The sequence below is a fragment of the Piliocolobus tephrosceles genome, chromosome 10, assembly GCF_002776525.5.
Source record: "Piliocolobus tephrosceles isolate RC106 chromosome 10, ASM277652v3, whole genome shotgun sequence".
In the NCBI taxonomy this organism is placed as follows: Eukaryota; Metazoa; Chordata; class Mammalia; order Primates; family Cercopithecidae; genus Piliocolobus; species Piliocolobus tephrosceles.
This window is the reverse complement of record NC_045443.1, coordinates 33,739,470-33,764,167: the sequence shown is the minus strand read 5'-3', so window position 1 is coordinate 33,764,167 and position 24,698 is coordinate 33,739,470. Positions and strand designations below refer to the sequence as shown.

Sequence of the window (24,698 nt, the reverse complement as noted above, 5' to 3'; positions counted from 1 at the left end):
AAATAGGTAGAAGAGGAACGATTCTGGCTCTTAACAAAGAGCTACGTTATACAAACTGAATGTGTGTTTATTATAAGTGAAATGGAAAATTAAATTTATGTAATCCTTATTTAGAGGTTATTCTGCTTTTTATCTGGAATTAGAAGCCTAAAATCATAATAAGCAATAGAAGATGATCACACAAAAAAATGTCTTCTAAGGTGGCTGGATCGACGGGAGAACTTTCTCATTTGCGGAATATTGATATGGGGCTGGAGGCCGGGGCTGATTTGAAGGGTACAAGAGGTAGCCAAGTTTAGTGTTTTGTGGAGGGAAAAAAGTAAAGAAAGATCTCAGAAGGAAGGAGACTGAAGAGGGACAGCTGAGGGGTCCAAGGAGGATTTCCAGTTGTTTTCTACACAGTATGAGATGAAAATCTTGCATTTCACAATCCATGTAGAATTTTCATTACACTTCAATTTGCTCACTAATGCTTTTCAGACAGTAGATTATTTGGGGGAGGGTAATATTAATATATATGTAGGTTTTATTACTCTATATAGATTCAGTAACCAGAAATAGTTTTCTTTACTCAAAACCTAGACAATAACCGGTAACACTTCCCCCACCCTCCCATTTACTTCTCTGTTCTCAATGACACCACTGATGTGGTTCTGTGAAGGAGGGCAATGATCTCATGTCTCCAAATCCACAGATGACTTCCAGGACTTTTCCATTTGATACTGTTGATTGCTGTTCTTTCCTACACTCCCTCCTTTTGAATTTTAGTCACCATACTTGTGTGTGTGTGTGTGCGTGTGTGTGTGTGTGTGTGTGTGTGTATGTTTTCTCTCCTATAATACTAGTCTCTATTTTTCAGGTTCTTTTGCTGACAGCCGCTGGTTTAAAGAGCACACACAGTCTCCCATCACTCTTTAAATAAAGGCCAGAACCTCTAGCACAGACAAGGAAGCCCTCACATCTGGCCCATAACAATCTCTGAAGGCCAACCGTCCTTGACTTTCCACCTTGCTCTCTGTCCTTCTGCCATTCTGGCCTTTTAAACCCTTTAAATATCTTCATATTGCTTCTTGGCACAATGGTCTTTACCTGTACAGTTTCTTCTACCTGGAATGCTCCATCCTTTACCCTTCACCTTCACCTATTTGCCCTCTATTCATTCTTCAACCTCAGCTCAAGGATCAATTCAGCAGGGAAGTCTTCTCTGTCCCTACAGTCTAAAGCAGTTTCTTGTGTTATATGTTTATATATTTCAGAGCGTGTGCCTCAGTTTATAACGGCATATTTATTAGCATGACAATTTGCTTATAGGGCTGACTGCCCCTCTATGTTATAAGCTTCTTGAGAGAGACCGTGTCAGTTTGGGATCATCATTTTATCTTATCACCTAGTTAAGTGATTGACACATAGTAGGTGCTCAATAAAAAGTTGTTCAGTGCCTATAGTCTTAATCTTACTGGATTTTTAAGAAGCATGCCTTTTGGCTTCAAAAGCATAAAACACTCAGTTCTTCTCCCAGCACCCCGACCTCTCATTCTGAGTCTCTAGCATGTTCATTTTCTTTTCCCCGATATTTAAATGTTTTAGCTTCTCAAGATTTGGTCCTTAGTCCTTTTTTTTCTCATTCATTACTCTTTCTAAGATGATTTAATTTAATTTAATGGATTCAATTCCCACCCTTACAAAGACCACTCTCAAATATATCTTTCTCACCCAGCCAAGCCTCTTCTATAAGCTCCAAATCAATTTACTTAACTACTGACTTCACCTTCCTAACTGAATATTACAACAATAAATCAAACGTAACATGTCTAAGATTGGCCTCAAGGTTTTTCTGCTGTAGACCTAGTATTTCTCCAGAAATCCACCTAACTGTACTAGCCAAAAGCATGTAAGATATGCTTATGGAAATAACTGCAGATATCTTTAGTTCTGCCTTGATTTAAATTGTAATTGACAACAGAGGGCAGAGAACAGGATGAAAATTATTATTGACACAATTGCTTCTGAGTGTGGAAAGCACTAGCTAGCGATTATCCCTGACTTAGCTTGAAAAGCAAGGTAGTAAATACTTATGTTTCCTTTGTAGTCCTTATAGATCTGCACATTTTAAAAATATATTTTGATAAAAACCGTTTGTCAGTTGTGTCAGTACATGACTTGATATTTGTCAGATTTATTGAATGATGATTTGTGAGTTTATGAGATCGTTTATGAGAGTTCCATATAAATTAAATAGTAATAAGTAAGAATAATTACAGTCAGGAGCAAGTATATACAGAGAGAGATATACAGATATTTATATATATATTCCTTAGGTAGTTTTACAGGTGGGTTAGGAAAAGTACAGTCACCCTCAACTTCTCTGGATAGCAAAGAATTAGATGATTAAAAATAGTCACTTACCCAAGATGAATATTTATTGACAGCAAGATCACATGGTTTTATTTAGTTTACAACTCAGGTTCCTCTTAGAAGAAAGTGGATGGGAAATGCCCCACTCCTTTTGAAAGAATGGGATCATTGTATTTAATAAGAACTTTCAAAGAGAGCAAGGGAAATGAAAAGCAGGAAAACATTGCAGGGCAGAAACACCTGGCTATCTTGGCCACATTCCACCTGATTCTTTACTCTAATGCACATGCCTAGGTGTGTGTCCTGCCCTTTTCAATAAACCAAGAAGAATAGGTCCACTTGGTTACAAACCCATGAACTCTTCAGCTTTCACCTGTTCTGATTGTTTCTGTGCTTTAAGGAAAGGGGTGCGTTCTGCCCTTTTCCAGGTCCATGTAAGTGTCACAGAGTTCTTGTTAATCATCATTACAAAGTTTGCCCTGTCTTGCGAGGAAAAAAATCAAATTGAAAAACCTTAAAAGTGCCAAAAATAAATTGTAAATGTGATTATGGTTGTTTCAAAATTTCTGAACGTTTTCAGAGCTTTAATATAAAAGCACCCTAGGGCCATCAAATTCAAATTAATCAAAGCCTTTGCAAAGTTTTGTGTTCTATGGTCGAAGGAGTAGCAGATTCTAACATTAATCCACAGGCTTCTAGGAAGCTGATGGAAAAGAATGAGGCCCCATGTAGCTAGGTCTGCTTCCTGCCATTATTCTGTGGTGGAGAGGAAGCAGGGGTTCTCTGTGTGGATCCTTTGCAGGGAGGACCCATTAATGGAGGCAAAACTGAACATGGCTGGTGTGAGGTGGCATATGACAAAGAGGAACTACAAAAGTTTTCACACTTTCAAATGTGATCCATTTAAAGGGCTACCTTATCTGTGGGTTCATTTGATAGTATGGTGTCATTAGTTACCACTCACTTGGCTCTCCTGCTGCTTCACACATTGTTCCTTACCCATTTGCTTTGGTATTTCATCCTCCTCTCCCTGACTTCATAACGTTGGAGTAGGCCAGAGCTCTGTCTTTGCTTTTCTTCTCCTCTTTATCTACGCTCACTCTCTAGGTGGCCTCCTTCAGGCTCATGGGCTTAAATGCCATCTATTGTGAATCTCCAGTCGAAAACACTCCCCAACAATCGAGATTTGTTTATTTAACTCCCTACTGGAATCTCTACGTGGGTGTCTAAATACATCTCAAACTCAGAAAAATTCAAACTGAGCCTCCGATGCCCATGCCTCTGTCCCCTGAGGTGGCTCATACAGCCTTTTTGATCACTGTTGATGGTCACTTCATCTTTCCATTTATTCAGGACAAAAAAAAATTGAGTCTTCTTTTTCTTATGCTCTATATCCAATCTGTTAGAAAATCCTGTTTGTTTTCTCTTTAAAATATATTCAGAGTCTAATTGTTTTCCATTGTTTCCACTATTACTGCTCTGCTCCAACCCACTGTCATTTCTTATATGAATGATTTCAGTGGTTTCCTAATAGAACTTCTTGTTTTTATAAGCCCAACCCCACTAAGTGAAGTGAAGCCAGAGCTTAGCAGATAGAGTGGTCCTTTCACCACGTGTGTCAGATTACATCACTCATATCTTGTCTCCGTTTTGCTCAAAACTCCAACGTCTCCTCACACAATGGCCTACTAGGGTCTATATCATCTGTCTGAACTACTACTCTCTTGATCATCTCTAACCCATTTCCCCTTGTTTATTCTACTCCAGCCACAATGCTGTTCTCAAATACTTAAGCAAATTTCCACCATATGGCTTCTGCACTGTTTGTTCCCTCTGCTTGATTATTCTTCCACTATATAACCACATACCTAACTCCTTACCTGTTTCTCAAATGTCACTTTCTTAATGAGCTGTACCATGCCCCTATTTAGGAGAGTGGTTCACCCCCACCAGTCCACCACCCCTGCTCATTCCCCCATCCTTTCACCGTACTTTAATGCCACACACACACACCTGCTGCACTATAGCATTCCCAGCTTTCTTCTTTTTTTTATTTTGTAACTTCATTCTCGTAATAGAAATATAAGCTTCATGAAGAGAATGATCTTCATCTTTTTTTTTTTTTTTTTTTTTTTTTTTGGTAAATTTCTGATATACTCTGTTACCAGGAGGTCCCAGTTACTCCCCAAAATGGGCCTTTTCCTGTTCAGTGTCAATAAGCAAGTATACAAAACCGAAAGTGAGCATTAGGCAGTACAGGCTTTATCTGATGACCACAAAATGCAGAAGAGGGAGTGTGGCTCTTAAATCGGCTTATCACCTCCTGAGAGAGATCCAGGGAGTTACAGATATATGGTATCATCGGTGAAGGGGCTGGGCATTACAGGCAAGTAGAGGAATATTTATGCTTTTCTTGGTAAGGAATGGAGATTTCCTAGGAGTCGTCTCTTCTCTGTCCTTTTTTGATTTCTTCTGGTCATTGTCATGGCGATTATCAACTGTTAAGGCATCCAGAGGTGTGTCATTTTTCATGAAAATTGGGTTACAATGAAGCTAGAGATTCATCAGAGGTCAAGCAAACTGCCAATGTGGATTTTGCAAGTTTCAAGTGGTTTAGTTCCATGAAGAAACTCTTGATCACAGACATGCTGTTTCCTAACAAAGTTAAGGCTGGGCAGGAATTCAGCTATGTCATGTAGACATTGCCTTGGGAAACAAAAGTGGGGTAGGGTTCCAGCTCAGTCACATAGGGCCTGCAATAGGTAACATAACCACAGACTAAGAGCAGGTGCTTAGTAAATATTTGCTGAATTACTGAATAGGAATTTTACATATTTATAAAAACTATTTAGATTCAGTGTTACCACTTAATGTCTAATTTTTCCCAGGCTTTATACTTAATAAAAGCAAGTATTATGTCCATCTATTATACCTGTAAACTAGGCTTACTGCCCAATATATAATAGGTACTCAAAAAATATTTGCTGAATGTATAATCACCAAGGACGACGATGACAGATCTTTTTTTTTTCACTTTTAATTATTCTGTGTGTTGTTTTAAATTTTTTATTGTACTTTATGTTCTAAGGTACATGTGCACAACATGCAGGGTTGTTACATATGTATACATGTGCCATGTTGGTGTTCTGCACCCAGTAACTCGTCATTTACATTAGGTATTTCTCCTAATGCTATGCCTCCCCCCACCCCCCACCCCACGACAGGCCCCTGTGTATGATGTTCCCCTTCCTGTATCCAAGTGATCTCATTGTTCAATTCCCACCTATGAGTGAAAACATGTGGTGTTTGGTTTTTTGTTCTTGCGATAGTTTGCTGAGAATGATGGTTTCCAGCTGCATTCATGTCCCTACAAAGGACGTAAACTCATCCTTTTTTATGGCTGCATAGTATTCCATGGTGTATATGTGCCACATTTTCTTAATCCAGTCTATCACTGATGGACATTTGGGTTGATTCCAAGTCTGCTATTGTGAATATTGCCACAATAAACATACGTGTGCATATGAACAATGACAAATCTTTTAAAATGACTCAAAAACCATACATAGAAAAAAATCGACATGTGTTTTAATCACGACTGATTCTGGATTTTGAATCCTCTCACAAAAGCACTCCTTTTCCTAGGGCAGATCATGTTATTCCACAAAGGAGTATAAAAGTGGCCAAGTTGTATGCCTTTCCCATAGTTCACACATTAGTCAAGCTCAGTCAATCTATTAGTAAATCTTAGTCAATCTCAGTCAATCCATTAGTAAATCTTACTGAGAACTTGGGCGGACCTTGTTAACTTTCACAGACTCTGGTCTTGATTCATAGAAATATTCAAATGCCTGACCTATGGGTCTAATGCCTATATTCCTCATTTGGCAATTAACCTGGAACAATATTGTATTAATTCTAATAATCTTTTAATTTTGTGTTGTTATTCAACTCATGTTTTCTTTTTTTATGTATGTGCACATGCATTTGTTACATTTCCTCTGACTAGTTCACAAACTGCTTGAGATCAGGAACTACATCATATTTCTTTGAATCCTAATTACATAATTTTTTGTTTCTCGGGTTAGGATTGCATGGTCATAGGTTCAGCTGTAACTTAAATGTCTGCAATTCCTAAATCAAGCTGACATTAAAAATACATATGTCACCACTAATATTAACAAATATTTTCCAAACATTCTAATTACCCAGAAGGGACCTAGAAAAAAGTCAATAAAATTGATCTACATCGATACTACCAGAATTACAAAGCATCCCAAGAGTAGAAATAGGATTTGTGTATAGAGTCCTAGCATTGGATAAGTATAGAAGGAGACAAGGCTGCATATATATAAGCCAAAGCAAACAAAAGCCTGACAAAAACTCCTGTGGTTTCAGGAAAACATACAGCAACTAGACAAGAATAAGGGGTCAAAAGAGGTCTTAGCTATGCCAGCCTAGCAACTCCCTTGAAAAACTGAGCTTGAAATGGTGAAATTCTAAGGATGTTCTCCTAAAATATTCTGCTTTAAGTTCAAATCTCCAAGAATACTTGACAATAAGGCTCAAATACACTAAAAAATAATAAAAAGATATTCATAATATTCAACCAATAGCATCATTCATTCTCATTTTTTCTTTCTGAAGGAAATAAAAAAGAAACATTAGTTTTGCTAGAAAACCAAAGCCTTGAAGGGATATTAGATGGAAGACTCATTTTACAAAGATCTGAATTGCCTGCAGGTTACTGCTGATCTAATTTGAAGTAATAATTTAAGAGTGAAAAGCTATCTATTTCATTATCTGCAACTTTTCATCAAATTATTCTTGAGGATGCTGCAATTATCTTCCATTATGTGCTTTGTAAATTAATGTTTAAGTACCACAAAGAAAAGGGTGGTATTTCAGAGTAAAATTTTATTGGATTTTGTTCATCTGCCATTATTGAACCTGCGTGATAGAAATAATAGAATGTTCTCTTCTTCCAACACTGAAGTAGTATTAATGAACCATTAATATCACCTTTCAAACAAAGAGCTGTCTAATTCTGTGCTCCTGCTCAGTTTGAGTGGAATTTTTCTTCTGTTCTAGCATAGAACAGCTCTTCTAGAGCCTAGAGACAAAAAACTTCAGGGTAAGCCTGCTGTATGTTTCAAAAATATTCCATAACACTTAAGAATGGCACCTGTCCCTCACCTCTTCTAGGTCAATATCTAGGACTTAATGTAATTTAAGATCAAACAGCTATATATTAAAGAGACTATTTAGCTAGAAAGATATCATTTCTATTTCTCATGGAGGGAAATGGCATTGTTTCAGAAAATGTTTTATTCCAGAGGAGCAAAAGGTTTTCCACAGAGGTCTAGGCAGTTGTATTTGTACTATAGGAAGCCTCTTACCTTCTACAGACATGAGTCTTTGTCACACATAGCCTTTTCAGTATTATGACAGTTTTATTCATAACATACGAAAACCACGAATCATGGGTTGATTGATTAAATCGTAAAGGCATCTGTTGTGATAAGAAGGAATTCTTCAGCTGGGCACGGTGGCTCACGCCTGCAATCCCAGCACTTTGGGAGGCCTAGGCAGGTGGATCACGAGGTCAGGAGATCAAGACCATTCTGGCTAACATGGCGAAACTCTGTCTCTATTAAAAATATAAACAAAATTAGCCAGGCGTGGTGGTGGGCGCCTGTAGTCCCAGCTACTCTGGAGGCTGAGGCAGGAGAATGGTGTGAACCCAGGGGGCGGAGCTTGCAGTGAGCCGTGATCGCACCACTGCACTCCAGCCTGGGCGACAGAGCGAGACTCCATTTCAAAAAAAAAAAAAAAAAAAAAAAAGTAATTCTTCGTATCTTTCTAAAACTAAGTTCACATTAAATTTACACAGTCACAGGTTCAGTCATTTTCAAGAGAATTATCCTGTGTCAGCCTTACCCAAAATTACGTTACTAGTTTCAGTCAGTGGAGCTTGCAGTGTCCCCAAAAGTCACTTACCAAAGACCTATGTGAAAATTAATGTAATTCTAGAAAAAGGTAAGCCATGAAACTATTATCAATATATTTTCATAAAATATATTAAATCAACTAACCAGTCACTTTACAAAACCTTGTGGGAATGGGAGAATGCACTGATAAGTGAGTTTTTCAAGAAAGAGTCGAGTCAAAATCTGCCTACTGGTTAGTCCACAATCTGGGAAGACAAGGGCAGCACTACAGTGGGGCCTTGCTCAATCAGGAATCACATGAAGGCAGTGGGATATGTCATGCTGGAAGGAGAAGACACCAAGAAAAAAAGAATAGTCCCAAACAGGCGGTGGAACCATATGTAGGATAAATTTCACTTAGCTTTATTCAACATTTGAGTAATATTCTAAAGTTTATAATGTGCTCTTACATATAGTGTACTTTATTACATTCATAGTCACCTTGTAGGAAATGGAGGTAAATCATCACCCCAAACAGGAGAGGCCATAATCCCAAATTATTAATGAAGAAATTGAAATTCAAAGCATTTTTTTCTGTCTATAACTCATTTGTTTATTAAAATATCCTTTTGAGCACATGGTACTGTCACAGCTATGAGCATAAAGTACTGAAAAATATAGATATGCAATTCATTCTCCCATGTAAATAACATTGTCATGGAAGTTTCATCTAATAAGTAGATACTTCAATACAATTATTCTCAACTGCAATGTGTTTAACAATATATGATAACTGCAAAAAAAATATGATAGCAAGTAACTTTGGATATGATTATGAGGAAAAACTTCTTTAAAGAGATGAAATACGACTGAGACCTGAAGGATGACAATACATTTGCCACTCAAACTATGGGAGGAGATTGTTAAAGGAAGCTGGAAAAGCATGTGCATGGGCCCTGTGACATAATGGGGGTTAGGATGTCCAGGAGATGGAAACTAAGGAGTCATCGAGGTCAAACCCAGGCCTTTCTAAATATGGCTCCCAGATTTATGATGCTTTTAATTTACCTCTAACTCATTTTGAAACAAATAAAATATCCAAAAATCTACCAAAGGGAAGATTACAAGAGGCCTTCCTTATGCATGCAGGTCACCATGGTTTCCATGGGTCATGTTGGTGGTCAATTTCTGACCTAAGTAGCAGGCAATGTAGCCAACCTAATTTTACTGAAAATGCCAAAATCAGATTTTGTAGTCATAGAGCTACAGTTAATGGGATTTCCTGGAACCCAACAAAAAGTAAGATAGTGTAGTAACCAAGAGCACAGTCCTTGAAGACAAAGACCAAGATTTGAATACAAGTTCTGCTACTTACTGGCAATATACTCTTAGAAAAGTCACATTGTCTCACTGAGCCTCAGTTTTATTTTTCAAAAAATAGATCTACACAACCACTATGCAGGACTGAAGTAGGGATTAAATGAGAGATAGTATATAATTAACCTAAATCCAGAACTTTGGCAGAGAAAATATCTGATCTGATCTAACATGGACTTTTCCTCTTGTATTGAATGAGTCTTACCATCATCTAAATTTCCCAGACCATTTTGCCCCCAACATGGCTGTTTCTTTTCTAACCGAAATCTTACTCTTCTAACCGAAATCTTGTTCTCATTTTTTGAATATGTATTTGTGTGTCTGTTATATACAGAACCACAAAGGAGAGTGGACTATTAGGTAGCTGCCTAGAGAAGCAATTTTAATTACGCTCTTATTCTTGGGAGTATGAACTTTGACCAATTTTGTTTATTATCATATGAAAGTTTATGTTTTGATACTATTTTAAGTACAGCTTCTTAAAGAGAAATGTTCTTGTTGAGAATACATCATAAACAAAGTAAAATATGTCACTGCTGTCATTCCTGAGGTTTATGTATATAATGCACATTTTAAACTGTGAAAGGTAATTTTAATAAATTTAATAGCAGAGAAGAAAATCTCAGTTTGAGTGATGAAAGAGTAAATGAGAAAAGGGAAAACCCAATGAATAGAATTCTATGTTACACAGCATGTGGTGTAGAAGTAGATATCTGTGACTTCAGTAAGGGGCTTGCTTTTATTCCTCTGGGTCACAAAGTAGTTCTCAAATTTGGTTAATATATACTCTTCCTCATTAAAAATTAGATTTCACTAAATTAGTTCAAGATGATATGAAATACACTGAAAAGTTTGTGTAATCCTTAAAAGCCACTATGCCTACATTTTAAGTGACTTTCAGCAACTGAGCTATGATGCTATGTAAACAAGTTTATATTGCTGAGAAAGAAGGTATGGAGCCCATGATCCATAGTTTTTATATATTTTCAAGCATAGTAACAAGTGTATCAGTGATCATATTATGTTTAAAGTTGTTTCTTTAATGCTGTAATGTAGAAGTTAGCACTACTCAAAAACCTGTTCTATATAACTGATTATATAGGGAATTTATAAATTTTGTTAACTTTGAACTTCAGTTCCTTAGGATGCAATAGGTCACTACAGTCTGTTTTATTTTCTATATTGGTAAGTTTAGTTTAATAATATAAAAGCTTACCCTCATTTTGCAATGTGTGGAAACTTTCAGTGGCATATGGCATAAAGCATTTGAATAATACCTTTGATCCACCTTTGGACTTACAGGAAGGTTTTTTAACAATGTGACATAGAAAATATTTTGGTCTCCATATTTCTGTCCAATCAGAAAAGAAATGTCATGCTTAAGAAAGTAGCAAAAAACACATCCTCCATCACCACACAGGCATAGAAATCAACACACCAACCTAGCATCCAGAATGCTCAGATTGAATGAAAGACTCAAGCACAGTCATTCTGGAAATAATAACTAAAGTAGCTAATAAAGCTTTCAGAATGTTGTAGAATGTTTCCTTAGCTGGACAGAGACAAGTAATTGTCCTGCATGTCTAATCATTTGGTCCTCCTTTAAACCACCACTATTTACATATACAAGATTTTTTCCAACAGTTTTTAGGTAGGTGGGGAGAAAACAAGTTTCTATTAATAAAAAGGTTGTACTTAATATTCAAAATTAGAAATGATATCAACATTATAAACATTTTCACTTGAACTTTGCCTTCAGATTTTAGTTACTATATTACTGACAATTGAATAGTTTGCATCACTCACATTCAATAAAAGTAAAAATTAGTATGATTAAAAAGTTCAGGTCCAAGGGTGGAGCAAGATGGCAGAATAGGAACAGCTCCAGTCTCCAGCTCCCAGCGCCAGCGACACAGAAGACAGGTGATTTCTGCATTTTCAACTGGTGTACTGGGTTCATTGTACTAGGGAGTGCTGGACAATCGGTGCTGGTCAGCTGCTGCAGCCCCACTAGTGAGAGCTGAAGCAGGGCAAGGCAACGCCTCACCTGGGAAGTGCAAGGGGGAAGGGAATCCCTTTTCCTAGCCAGGGAAACTGAGACACACAACACCTGGAAAATCGGGTAACTCTGCAACACAGCAATACTGTGCTGTACCAAGGGTCTTAGCAAACGGCACACGAGGAGATTATATCTCACATCTGGACAGGAGGGTCCCACACCCACGGAGCCTCCCTCATTGCTAGCACAGCAGTCTGCGATCTAACTGCAAGGCAGCAGCGAGGCTAGGGGAAGGGCACCCGCCATTGCTGAGGCTTAAGTAGGTAAACAAAGCCTCTGGGAAGCTCAAACTGGGTGGAGCTCACAGCAGCTCAAGGAGCCCTGCCTGTCTCTGTAGATTCCACCTCTGGGGACAGGGCACAGCTAATCAACAACAACAACAACAGCAAAGCAGCAGAAACCTCTGCAGACGCAAACGACTCTGTCTGACAGCTTTGAAGAGAGAGGCGTATCTCCCAACACGGAGGTTGAGATCTGAGAATGGACAGACTGCCTGCTCAAGTGGGTCCCTGACCCCTGAGTAGCCTAACTGGGAGACATCCCCCACTAGGGGCAGACCGACACCCCACACCTCACACGGTGGAGTACACCCCTGAGAGGAAGCTTCCAAAGCAAGAATCAGATAGGTACAATTGCTGTTCAGCAATATTCTATCTTCTGCAGCCTCTGCTGCTGACACCTAGGCAAACAGGGTCTGGAGTGGACTTCAAGCAATCTCCAACAGACCTACAGCTGAGGGTCCTGACTGTTAGAAGGAAAACTAACAAACAGGAAGGACACCCACACCAAAACCCCATCAGTACGTCACCATCATCAAAGACCAGAGACAGATAAAACCACAAAGATGGGGAAAAAGCAGGGAAGAAAAGCTGGAAATTCAAAAAATAACAGTGCATCTCCCCCTGCAAAGGAACACAGCTCATCGCCAGCAATGGATCAAAGCTGGATGGAGAATGACTTTGATGAGATGAGAGAAGAAGGCTTCAGTTCTTCCAACTTCTCAGACCTAAAGGAGGAATTACATACCCAGTGCAAAGAAACTAAAAATCTTGAAAAAAGAGTGGAAGAATTGATAACTAGAATAATCACTGCAGAGAAGGCCATAAACGAACTGACAGAGATGAAAACCATGACACGAGAAATACGTGATAAATGCACAAGCTTCAGTAACCGACTCGATCAACTGGAAGAAAGAGTATCAATGATTGAGGATCAAATGAATGAAATGAAGCGAGAAGAGAAATCTAAAGAAAAAAGAAGAAAAAGAAATGAACAAAGCCTGCAAGAATTATGGGATTATGTATAAAGACCAAATCTACGTCTGATTGGGGTGCCTGAAAGTGAGGGGGAAAATGGAAGCAAGTTGGAAAACACTCTGCAGGATATCATCCAGGAGAACTTCCCCAACCTAGTAGGGCAGGCCAACATTCAAATTCAGGAAATATAGAGAACGCCACAAAGATACTCCTCCAGAAGAGCAACTCCAAGACACATAATTGCCAGATTCACCAAAGTTGAAATGAAGGAAAGAATCTTAAGGGCAGCCAGAGAGAAAGGTTGGGTTACCCACAAAGGGAAGCCCATCAGACTAACAGCAGACCTCTCAGCAGAAACTCTCCAAGCCAGAAGAGAGTGGGGGCCAATATTCAACATTCTTAAAGAAAAGAATTTTCAACCCAGAATTTCATATCCAGCCAAACTAAGTTCCATAAGTGAAGGAGAAATAAAATCCTTTACAGATAAGCAAATGCTTAGAGATTTTGTCACCACCAGGCGGGCCTTACAAGAGACCCTGAAGGAAGCACTGAACATGGAAAGGAACAACCGGTACCAGTCATTGCAAAAACATGCCAAAATGTAAAGACCATCGAGGCTAGGAAGAAACTGCATCAACTAATGAGCAAAATAACCAGTTAATATCATAATGGCAGGATCAAGTTCACACATAACAATATTAACCTTAAATGTAAATGGACTAAATGCTCCAATTAAAAGACACAGACTGGCAAACTGGATAGTCAGGACCCATCAGTTTGCTCTATTCAGGAGACCCATCTCACATGCAGGGACACATATAGGCTCAAAATAAAGGGATGGAGGAAGATCTACCAAGCAAATGGAGAACAAAAAAAAACGGGGGTTGCAATCCTAATCTCTGATAAAACAGACTTTAAACCATCAAAGATCAAAAGAGACAAAGAAGGCCATTACATAATGATAAAGGGATCAATTCAACAGGAAGATCTAACTATCCTAAATATATATGGACCCAATACAGGAGCACCCTGATTCATAAAGCAAGTCCTTAGAGACTTACAAAGGGACTTAGACTCCCATATATTAATAATGGGAGACTTCAACAACCCACTGTCAACATTAGACAGATCAACGAGACAGAAAGTTAACAAGGATATCCAGGAATTGAACTCATCTCTGCAGCAAGCAGCGCTAATAGACATCTACAGAACTCTCCACCCCAAATCAACAGAATATACATTCTTCTCAGCACCCCATCACACTTATTCCAAAATTGACCACATAATTGGAAGTAAAGCACTCCTCAGCAAATGTACAAGAACAGAAATTATAACAAACTGTCTCTCAGACCACAGTGCAATCAAACTAGAACTCAGGACTAAGAAACTCAATCAGAATTGCTCAACTACATGGAAACTGAATACCCTGCTCCTGAATGACTACTGGGTACATAATGAAATGAAGGCAGACAAAAAGATGTTCTTTGAAACCAATAAGAACAAAAATACAACACACCAGAATCTCTGGGACACATTTAAAGCAGTGTGTAGAGGGAAATTTATAGCACTAAATGCCCACAAGAGAAGGCAGGAAAGATCTAAAATTGACACCCTAGCATCACAATGAAAAAAACTAGAGAAGCAAGAGCAAACACATTCAAAAGCTAGCAGAAGGCAAGAAATAACTAAGATCAGAGCAGAAGTGAAGGAGATAGAGACACAAAAAAACCCTCCAAAAAAATCAATGAATCCAGGAGTTGGTTTTTGAAAAGATCAACAAAATTGATAGACCGCTAGTAAGACTAATAAAGAAGAAAAGAGAGAAGAATCAAATAGACACAATAAAAAATGATAAAGGGAATATCACCACCGACCCCACAGAAATACAAACTACCATCAGAGAATACTATAAACACCTCTATGCAAATCAACTAGAAAATCTAGAAGAAATGGATAATGTCCTGGACACTTACCCTCTCCCAAGACTAAACCAGGAAGAAGCTGAATCCCTGAATAGACCAATAGCAGGCTCTGAAATTGAGGCAATAATTAATAGCCTACCAACCAAAAAAAGTCCAGGACCAGATACATTCACAGTTGAATTCTACCAGAGGTACAAGGAGGAGCTTGTACCATTCCTTCTGAAACTATTGCAATCAATAGAAAAAGAGGGAATCCTCCCTAACTCATTTTATGAGGCCAGCATCATCCTGATACCAAAGCCTGGGAGAGACACAACAAAAGAAGAGAATTTTAGACCAATAACCCTGATGAACATCGATGCAAAAATCCTCAATAAAATACTGGCAAACTGGATCCAGGAGCACATCAAAAAGCTTATCCACCATGATCAAGCGGGCTTCATCCCTGGGATGCAAGGCTGGTTCAACATACGCAAATCAATAAATGTAATCCAGCATATAAACAGAACCAAAGACAAAAACCACATGATTATCTCAATAGATGCAGAAAAGGCCTTTGACACAATTCAACAGCACTTCATGCTAAAAACGCTCAATAAATTTGGTATTGATGGAACATATCTCAAAATAATAAGAGCTATTTATGACAAACCCACAGCCAATATCATACTGAATGGGCAAAAACTGGAAGCATTCCTTTCAAAACTGGCACAAGACAGGGATGCCCTCTCTCACCACTCCTATTCAACATAGTGTTGGAAGTTCTGGCTAGGACAATCAGGCAAGAGAAAGAAATAAAGGGTATTCAGTTAGGAAAAGAAGAAGTCAAATTGTCCCTGTTTGCAGATGACATGATTGTATAGTTAGAAAACCCCATAGCCTCAGCCCAAAATCTCCTTAAGCTGATAGGAAACTTCAGCAAAGTCTCAGGATACAAAATTAATGTGCAAAAATCACAAGCATTTTTATACACCGGTAACAGACAAACAGAAAGCCAAATCATGAATGAACTTCCATTCACAATTGCTTCAAAGAGAATAAAATACCTAAGAATCCAACTTACAAGGGATGTAAAGGACCTCTTCAAGGAGAACTACAAACCACTGCTCAGTGAAATAAAAGAGGACACAAATGAATGGAAGAACATGCCATGCTCATGGATAGGAAGAATCAATATCATGAAAAAGGCCATACTGCCCAAGGTAATTTATAGATTCAATGCCATCCCCATCAAACTACCAATGAGTTTCTTCACAGAATTGGAAAAAACTGCTTTAAAGTTCATATGGAACCAAACAGAGCCCACATTTCCAATACAATCTTTAGTAAAAAGAACAAAGCTGGAGGCATCACGCTACCTGACTTCAAACTATACTACAAGGCTACAGTAACCAAAACAGAATGGTACTGGTAACAAAACAGAGATATAGACCAATGAAATAGAACAGAGTCCTCAGAAATAATATCACACCTCTAAAGCCATCTGATCTTTGACAAGCCTGAGAAAAACAAGAAATGTGGAAAGGATTCCCTATTTAATAAATGGTGCTGGGAAAATTGGCTAGCCATAAGTAGAAAGCTGGAACTGGATCCTTTCCTTACTCCTTATATGAAAATTAATTCAAGATGGATTAGAGACTTAAATGTTAGACCTAATACCATAAAAACCCTAGAAGAAAACCTAGGTAGTACCATTCAGGACATAGGCATGGGCAAGGACTTCATGTCTAAAACACCAAAAGCAACGGCAACAAAAGCCAAAATTGACAAATGGGATATAATTCAACTAAAGAGCTTCTGCACAGCAAAAGAAACTACCATCAGAGTGAACAGGCAACCTACAGAATGGGAGAACATTTTTGCAATCTACTCATCTGACAAAGGGCTAATATCCAGAACCTACAAAGAACTCAAACAAATTTACAAGAAAAAAACCAACAACCCCATCAAAAAGTGGGCAAAGGATATGAACAGACATTTCTCAAAAGAAGACATTCATACAGCCAACAGACACATGAAAAAATGCTCATCATCACTGGCCATCAGAGAAATGCAAATCAAAACCACAATGAGATACCATCTCACACCAGTTAGAATGGCAATCATTCAAAAGTCAGGAAACAACAGGTGCTGGAGAGGATGTGGAGAAATAGGGACACTTTTACACTGTTGGTGGGATTGTAAACTAGTTCAACCATTATGGAAAACAGTTTGGCGATTCCTCAAGGATCTAGAACTAGAAGTACCATATGACCCAGCCATCCCATTACTGGGTATATACCCAAAGGATTATAAATCATGCTGCTATAAAGACACATGCACACGTATGTTTATTGCGGCACTATTCACAATAGCAAAGACTTGGAATCAACCCAAATGTCCATCAATGACAGACTGGATTAAGAAAATGTGGCACATATACACCATGGAATACTATGCAGCCATAAAAAAGGATGAGTTTGTGTCCTTTGTAGGGACATGGATGCAGCTGGAAACCATCATTCTCAGCAAACTATCGCAAGAACAGAAAACCAAACACCGCATGTTCTCACTCATAGGTGGGAACTGAACAATGAGATCACTTGGACTCAGGAAGGGGAACATCACACACTGGGGCCTATCATGGGGAAGGGGGAGTGGGGAGGGATTGCACTGGGTGTTATACCTGATGTAAATGACGAGTTAATGGGTGCTGACGAGTTGATGGGTGCAGCACACCAACATGGCACAAGTATACATATGTAACAAACCTGCACGTTATGCACATGTACCCTAGAACTTAAAGTATAATAATAATTAAAAAGAAAAAAAAGACTAAAAAAAAAAAGTTCAGGTCTAAATAACTACAGTTTCTTGTTTTGGTTGACATTCTAGGCAGCAAATCTTACCTCACATTTTCGCATTCCTGTTTTCAATTCAGTGTTCTTTTGTATTTGCTTTCGACCCCTGACTGAAGTTGTCACATTGATGCTGCCAATTCTCTGTGCCTTTGTAAGTGAGGAAAACCTTTCCTTCTCCTCATATGGGGAAAGTAATAAGTCATTTACAAAAGCCTGTTTGTAATAGCAGCCTTTAGAATCTGTGGACTGCATTTTAGGTGAACTATGAGAGATTAATTGACCACAGAACTCTCTTTGGTTAGGACTGCAGAAACATCTGATTCAAATAGCTCTATCACCAAAAGGAAGGAAGAGTAATGCAAAGAAATATTAAGCTAACAATTAATAAACAAAAATATACAATAAAATAACTGTGGAGCTCATTAAAATACTTGGTAAATAAATGCAGAATTATATCTGGATCCAGGTTTATGTAATGTTTCTAATCAAAGTTTATCATTGAATAAATCAGACTGGTTTGATTATTTGGGTTTAAAAATACAATTAAATGTCTTCCTTCTGATTTATCAAAGTATAGAATATTACCAACATGGCATTTCATTTTATATAAAATTTTGTTTGTTTTCTCATGGAATAGTTAATTAATTTGAATAATTTAAATTTTCTATACTGGCTTCATGAGTCAGATTTATTTTCCTTATTTTCAGAAATATTTAAGCTATAAAAATGCAAATATATGTATTTAATTGTATTAAAATGTATTTTTTTTAAAAAAAGAACTATTAGTATGTGTGAACTTCAAACATTGTGGCAAATTATTTGACCTGAACACTATTCTTACATTTCTCTACATCCTCACCAATATTTGTTATTTTCCAGGTTTTTGTTTGTTATTATTTTTCATTACTTGGTGAGTTTGAAGTCATAGCTCTTTGTGGTTTTGATTTGCATTTACCTAATGAATAGTAATGTTGAGCAACTTTTCATGTGTTTGTTGGACATTTATATAATCATTTTGAAGAAATGTCTATTCAAACCCCTTGCCCATTTTTAACTGGCTTATTTTTATTTTTCTTATTTACTTTCATGAGTTCTTTATACATTCTGGATACAAGATCCTTATGAGACATTTGAATCTTACAAATATTTTCCCCCATTATGTAGTTGCCTTTTCACATCCTTGATAGTAAACTTTGAAGCACAGAAGTTTTTAATTTTAATAAAATTTAAAAAGGTATCTATTTTTTCATATGTTGTTCATACTTTAAGTGTCATATCTGAGTCTTTCTCAATCTAAGGCCATAAATATTTACATCTAAGTTTTCTGCTAAGAGTTTTATAATTTTACCTCTTACGTTTAGGTATTTGATCCATTTTTGTAAGGGATGTTGGATGTTGTCAAATGCTTTTTCTGTCTCTACTGAGATGATGTGCTTTCTGTCCTTTATTCTACTAATACAGTGTATTATATTAATTGGTTTTCATGTGTTAAATAAGCCTTGAATTCCTAAAATCAATTCCACTTGGTCATGATTTATAATCATTTTTTTTTTTCTTTTTGAGATGGAGTCTCACTCTGTCACCAGGGCTTGAGTGCAATGGCACAATCTCGGCTCACTGCAACCTCCACCTTCCAGGTTCAAGCGATTCTCCTGCCTCAGCCTCCCGAATAGCTGGGATTACAGGTGCCCACCACTACACCCAGCTATTTTTTGTATTTAAACCACAGCTAAAGATGTGGTTTCACCATGTTGGCCAGACTGGTCCCGAACTCCTGACCTTGTGATTCACCCGCCTTGGCCTCCCAAAGTCCTGGGATTACAGGCATGAGCCACTGCGCCTGGCCTATAGTCCTTTTCATATGTTGCTGGATTTGGTGCTAATATTTTTTAAGGGTTGTTGCTAGCTATTGATAAGAGATATTTTGATCTGTAACTTTTTGCTCCCCTCTCCTATGTCTTTGTCTAGGTTTTGTAACAAGGTAATACTGGCCTCCTGGAATAAGTTGAAAAGTGTTACCTCCTCCTCTTCTATTATTTGGAAGAGTTTGTAAAATATTGGTGCTAATTCCTTTTTAAATATTTGGTAGAATTTATGACTGGGATCTTTTGGCCTTGGCTTTTCTTTGTTAGAAGAGTTTTAGTTACAAATTGAATCTCCTTACTTCTTACAGGTCTACTGAAATTTTCTATTTCGTCTTGACTCAGTTTTGGTAGTTTGTACCTTACTAAAATTTTCCATTTCATCTGGGTTATCTAATTCATTGGCTTAAAATTGTTCATATAATTCCTTTGTAATCTAGTCCTTATTTTTGGTTTTTAACTTTTATTTTAGGGTCAGGGGCACACGTGCAGGTTTGTTATATAGGTAATCTCATGTCACAGGGGTCTATGTACAGATTATTTCATCACCTAAGAACTAAGTCTAGCCAATCATGTGTTATCATTATTTAGTTCCCACTTGTAAGTTACAGCATGTGGTATTTCATTTTCTGCTCCTGCATTAGTTTGCTAAGGATAATGCCCTAGCTCCATCCATGTTTCTGCAAAGGACATAACCTCATTCTTTCTTATGGCTGCATAGTATTCCATGGTGTACAAGTACCATATTTCCTTTATCCAATCTTCCATTGACAGGTGATTGGGTTCATTCCACGTCTTTGGTATTGCGAATAGTGCTGTGATAAACATATGTGTGGATGTTTACATACTAGAACAATTTATATTCCTTTAGGTACATACCCAGTAATGTGATTGCTGGGTCAAATGGTATATCTGTTTTCAGCTTTTTGAGGAATTGTCACACTTCTTTCCACAATGGTTGAACTAGTTTACACTCTCACTAACAGTGTGTAAACATTCCCATTTCTCTGCAACCTCGCCAGCATCAGTTGTTTTTTGACATTTTAATAATAGCCATCCTAACTGGTTAGAGATAGTATATCACTGTGATTTTTATTTGCATTTATTTAATGATCAGTGATGTTGAGCTGTTTTTAATATGCTTGTTGGCCGTATATATGTTTTCTTTTGAAAACTGTCTGTTCATGTCCTTTGCCCACTTTTTAATAGACTTTTTTCCTTGTAAATTTGTTTAAATTCCTTATAGATACTAGGTGTTAGACCTTTGTCAGATGCATAGTTTGCAAACATCTTCTCCCATTCTGTAGATTGCCTGTGTACTCTGTTGACAGTTTCCTTTTCTGTGCAGAAGCTCTTTAGTTTCATTAGATCTCATTTGTCAATTTCTGCTTTTGTTGCAATTGCTTTTGGGAGTCTTCATCATGAAACTTTTGCAATTTCTTATGTCCAGAATGGTATTGTGTAGGTTGTTTTCCAGGGTTTTTATAGTTTTTCATTTTACATTTAAGTCCTTAATCCATTTTAAGTTGATTTTTGTCTATGGTGCAAAGACTTTTTGTCTATGGTGAAAGGACTTTTTGTCTATGGTGAAAAGACTTTTAAGTTGATTTTTGTCTATGGTGCAAAGAAGGAACCCAGTTTCAATCTTCTGCAATATGGTTAGCCAGTTGTCTCAGCATCATTTATTAAATAGGGATTTTTTTTCCCCATTGCTTGTTTTTGTCAGATTCATCAAAGATCAGATGGTTGTATGTGTGCAGTCATATTTATGGGCTCTCTGTCCTGTTCCACTGGTCTACATGTCTGTTTTCGTATCAGTATCATGCTGTTTTGATTACTGTGATAGCATGATGCTTCCTGCTTTATTCTTTTTGCTTAGCTACTTGGACTTTTGCCTTGGCTACTTGGACTCTTTTGTGGTTCCATTTGAAATTTTAAATAGTTCTTTCTAGTTCTGTTAACATGTCATTGGTAGTCTGATAAGAATAGCACTGAATCTATAAAATGCTTTAGGCCATATGACCATTTTAATGATATTGACTTTCCCTATTCATGAGCATGGATTTTTTTTTTCCATTTGTTTGTGTCATCTCTGATTTCTTTGAGCAGTGTTTTGTAATTCTCATTGCAGAAATCTTTCACCTCCCTGCTTAACTGTATTCCTAGGTATTTTATTCTTTTTGTAGGAATTGTAAATGGGATTGTTTTCTTAATTTGGCTCTCAACTTTGCTGCTATTGGTGTACAGAATGGTCGTGAGTTTTGTGTGTTGATTCTGTATTCTGAAACTTGGCTGAAGTTATCAGCTTAAGGAGTATTTGGGCCAAGACTATGGGGCTTCCTAGATATAGGATCATTTCATCTTCAAACAAAGGTAGTTTGGCTTTCTCTATTCTTATTTGGAGGCTCTTTGTTTCTTTTTCTAGCCTGACTGCCCTGGCCAGGACTTCCAATACCATGTTGAATAGGAGTGGTGAGAGAGGGCATCCTTGTCTTGTGCCTGTTTTCAAGGGGTATGCTTCCAGCTTTTGGCCATTCTGTATGATGGTTTTCTGTTTGTCATATATTTGGTCTTATTATTTTGAGGTATGTTCCTTGAATATCTAGTTTTTTTTTTTGAGAGTTTTTAACATGAAGCGATGTTCAATTTTATCAAAAGCCTTTTCTGCATCTATTGAGATAATCATGTGGTTTTTGTCTTTAGTTCTGTTTATGTGATGAATCATGTTTATTGATTTGGATATGTTAAGCCAACCTTGCATCCCAGGGAAAAAGCCTACATGATTGTGGTAGATTAGCTTTTTGATATGCTGCTAGATTTGGTTTGCTCATATTTTATTGAAGATTTTTGTACTGATGTTCATCAAGGATATTGGCCTGAAATTTTCATTTTTTTGATGTATTTCTGCAAGGTTTTGGTATCAGGGTGATGCTGGCCTTATCAAATGAGTTGAAAAGGAGTCCCTCCTCATTTTTCTGGAATATTTTCCATAGGAATGGTACCAGCTCTTCCTAGTACATCTGGTAAAATTCAGCCCTGATGCTGTCTGGACATGGGCTTTTTTTTGTTGTTGGTGGGCTATTTATTACTGATTCAATTTTGGAGCATGTTACTTATCTGTTAAGGTATTCAACTTCTTCCTTCTTCAGTCTTGGGAGGATGTATGTGTCCAGGAATGTATACATTTCTTCTAGGTTTTCTAATTTTTGTGCATAGAGGTGTTTATTATCGTTTCCAATTGTTATTTTTATTTTTGTGGGGTCAGTGATAATTTCTCCTTTGTATTTCTGATTGTGTTTATTTGGATATCTCTTTTATTCTTCTTTAGTCTAGCTAGTGGTCTATCTATCTTATTAATTCTTTTAAAGGATCATCTCCTGGATTCATTGATCTTTTGAATAGTTTTTCATACCTCAGTCTCCTTCAGTTCAGCTCTAATTTTGGTTCTATATCTTGTTCTGCTAGTTTTGGGATTGGTTTGCCTTGCATCTCTAGTTTTTTTAGTTGTGATGTTATGGTGTTAATTTGAGATCTTTCTAACTGTTCAATATGGACAGTTGGTGCTATAAATTTTTCTCTTGACACTGTCTTAGCTGCATCCCAGAGATTCTGGTATATTGTATTTTTGTTCTTATTACTTTCAAAGAGCTTCTTGATTTCCACCTTAATTTCATTGTTTACCCAAATGTCATTCAGGAGCAGGTTGTCTAACTTCCATGTAATTGTATGCTTTTGAGCAATTTTCTCGGTCTTGAATTTTATTTTTATTGTACTGTGGTCCTAGGAAGTGGTTGGTGTGATTTTGGTTCTTTTTCACTTGCTAAGGATTATTTTATATCCAATTGTGCAGTCAATTTTATAGTATGTGCCATGTGGCAATGAGGAGAATGTATATTCTGTTGTTTTGGGGTGGTGAGTTCTGTAGATGTCTATCAGGTCCGTTTAGTCCAGTGTTGAATTCAGCTCTTTAACATTTTTGTTAATTTTCTGACTTGATGGTCTGTCTAATACTGTCAGCAGGGTGTTGAAGTCTCCCACTATTATTGTGTGGGAATCTAAGTCTCTTTGAAGATCTTTAAGAACTTGCTTTATGAATCTGGGTGCTCCTTTATTATGTCCATATATATTTAGGATAGTGAGGTCTTCTTATGGAATTGAACCCTTTACCATTATGTAACTATATAAAATGGTCAAGAATTTGCATGTCATCCTTGCGCATGGGCCATGCTAACCTTCTCTGTATCATTCCAGTTTTAGTATATGCACTGCCACCATTAGTTCTCTAAGGTCAATAGTTATATACCCTCTTTCCTTCCTGCTTTTAGTAATATGAGTCTGCTTTATCTCTTTTCTTGATCAGCCTAAATAAAGTTTTGTCAATTTTGTAGATATTTTAAAGAATTGACTTTTGGGTTTTTAAATATCATCTTTGTTTTCAGTCTCTATTTCATCAATTTCCACTCTTATCTTTGTTATATCCTTCCTTCTATTCCTTCTATTTGCTTTGGCAGTTGGGGTCATCCTCTGGTGTGAATGACCCCACAGGGTCTGCCTCAACAGAAATCTACCCCAACTCCACAAAGCAAATAGAAGGAAGGAGGCAGTTTAAGGTGTGAGTTAGATTATCTCAAAATAACCTAAACTTTCTCCTTTTTTAATATAGACATTAACAGATATAAACTTCCCTCTCAGTACTACTGTCTCTACATCCAATAAGTTTGGAATGTTGTGTTTTCATTTTCTTTCATCTTATTTTCTAATTTCCCTTGTAACTTCCTGTTTAAAACACTTGTCTCCTAATGAGAGATGTCATGCTGCATGGAGTGTTACTCCCATCTACTGCTAGCAGATTGAATTTAACAACCCTTTGATTCTCTCTCAGAGCTATTGGTGATGCCTTATTGCAAACTGACACTTTTTCTTGTTATGTTTTGCACTTCTCAACTAATCACTTAACTCTGGCCACACAGTTATGACCACTGGAACTAATCTGTGTCATATGTTTGGCTCTCCAGATGATTAGGACTGATAATGGTACACTTTTTATTACAAAATAAAAACTTGACAAGTGACTAAAAGTCGAAGTATTCAATGGAC

At 37.3% G+C, this 24,698-nt stretch overlaps 1 non-coding gene across 1 annotated transcript; it reads right to left on the bottom strand.

The window, feature by feature from the left end:
* Window positions 1-23,775: 23,775 nt before the first annotated feature.
* On the bottom strand, window positions 23,776-23,882 carry LOC111540667. The gene has a single exon (XR_002731045.1). It is a non-coding gene; the product is annotated as a U6 spliceosomal RNA (small nuclear RNA).
* Between the last annotated feature and the right edge of the window lie 816 nt (window positions 23,883-24,698).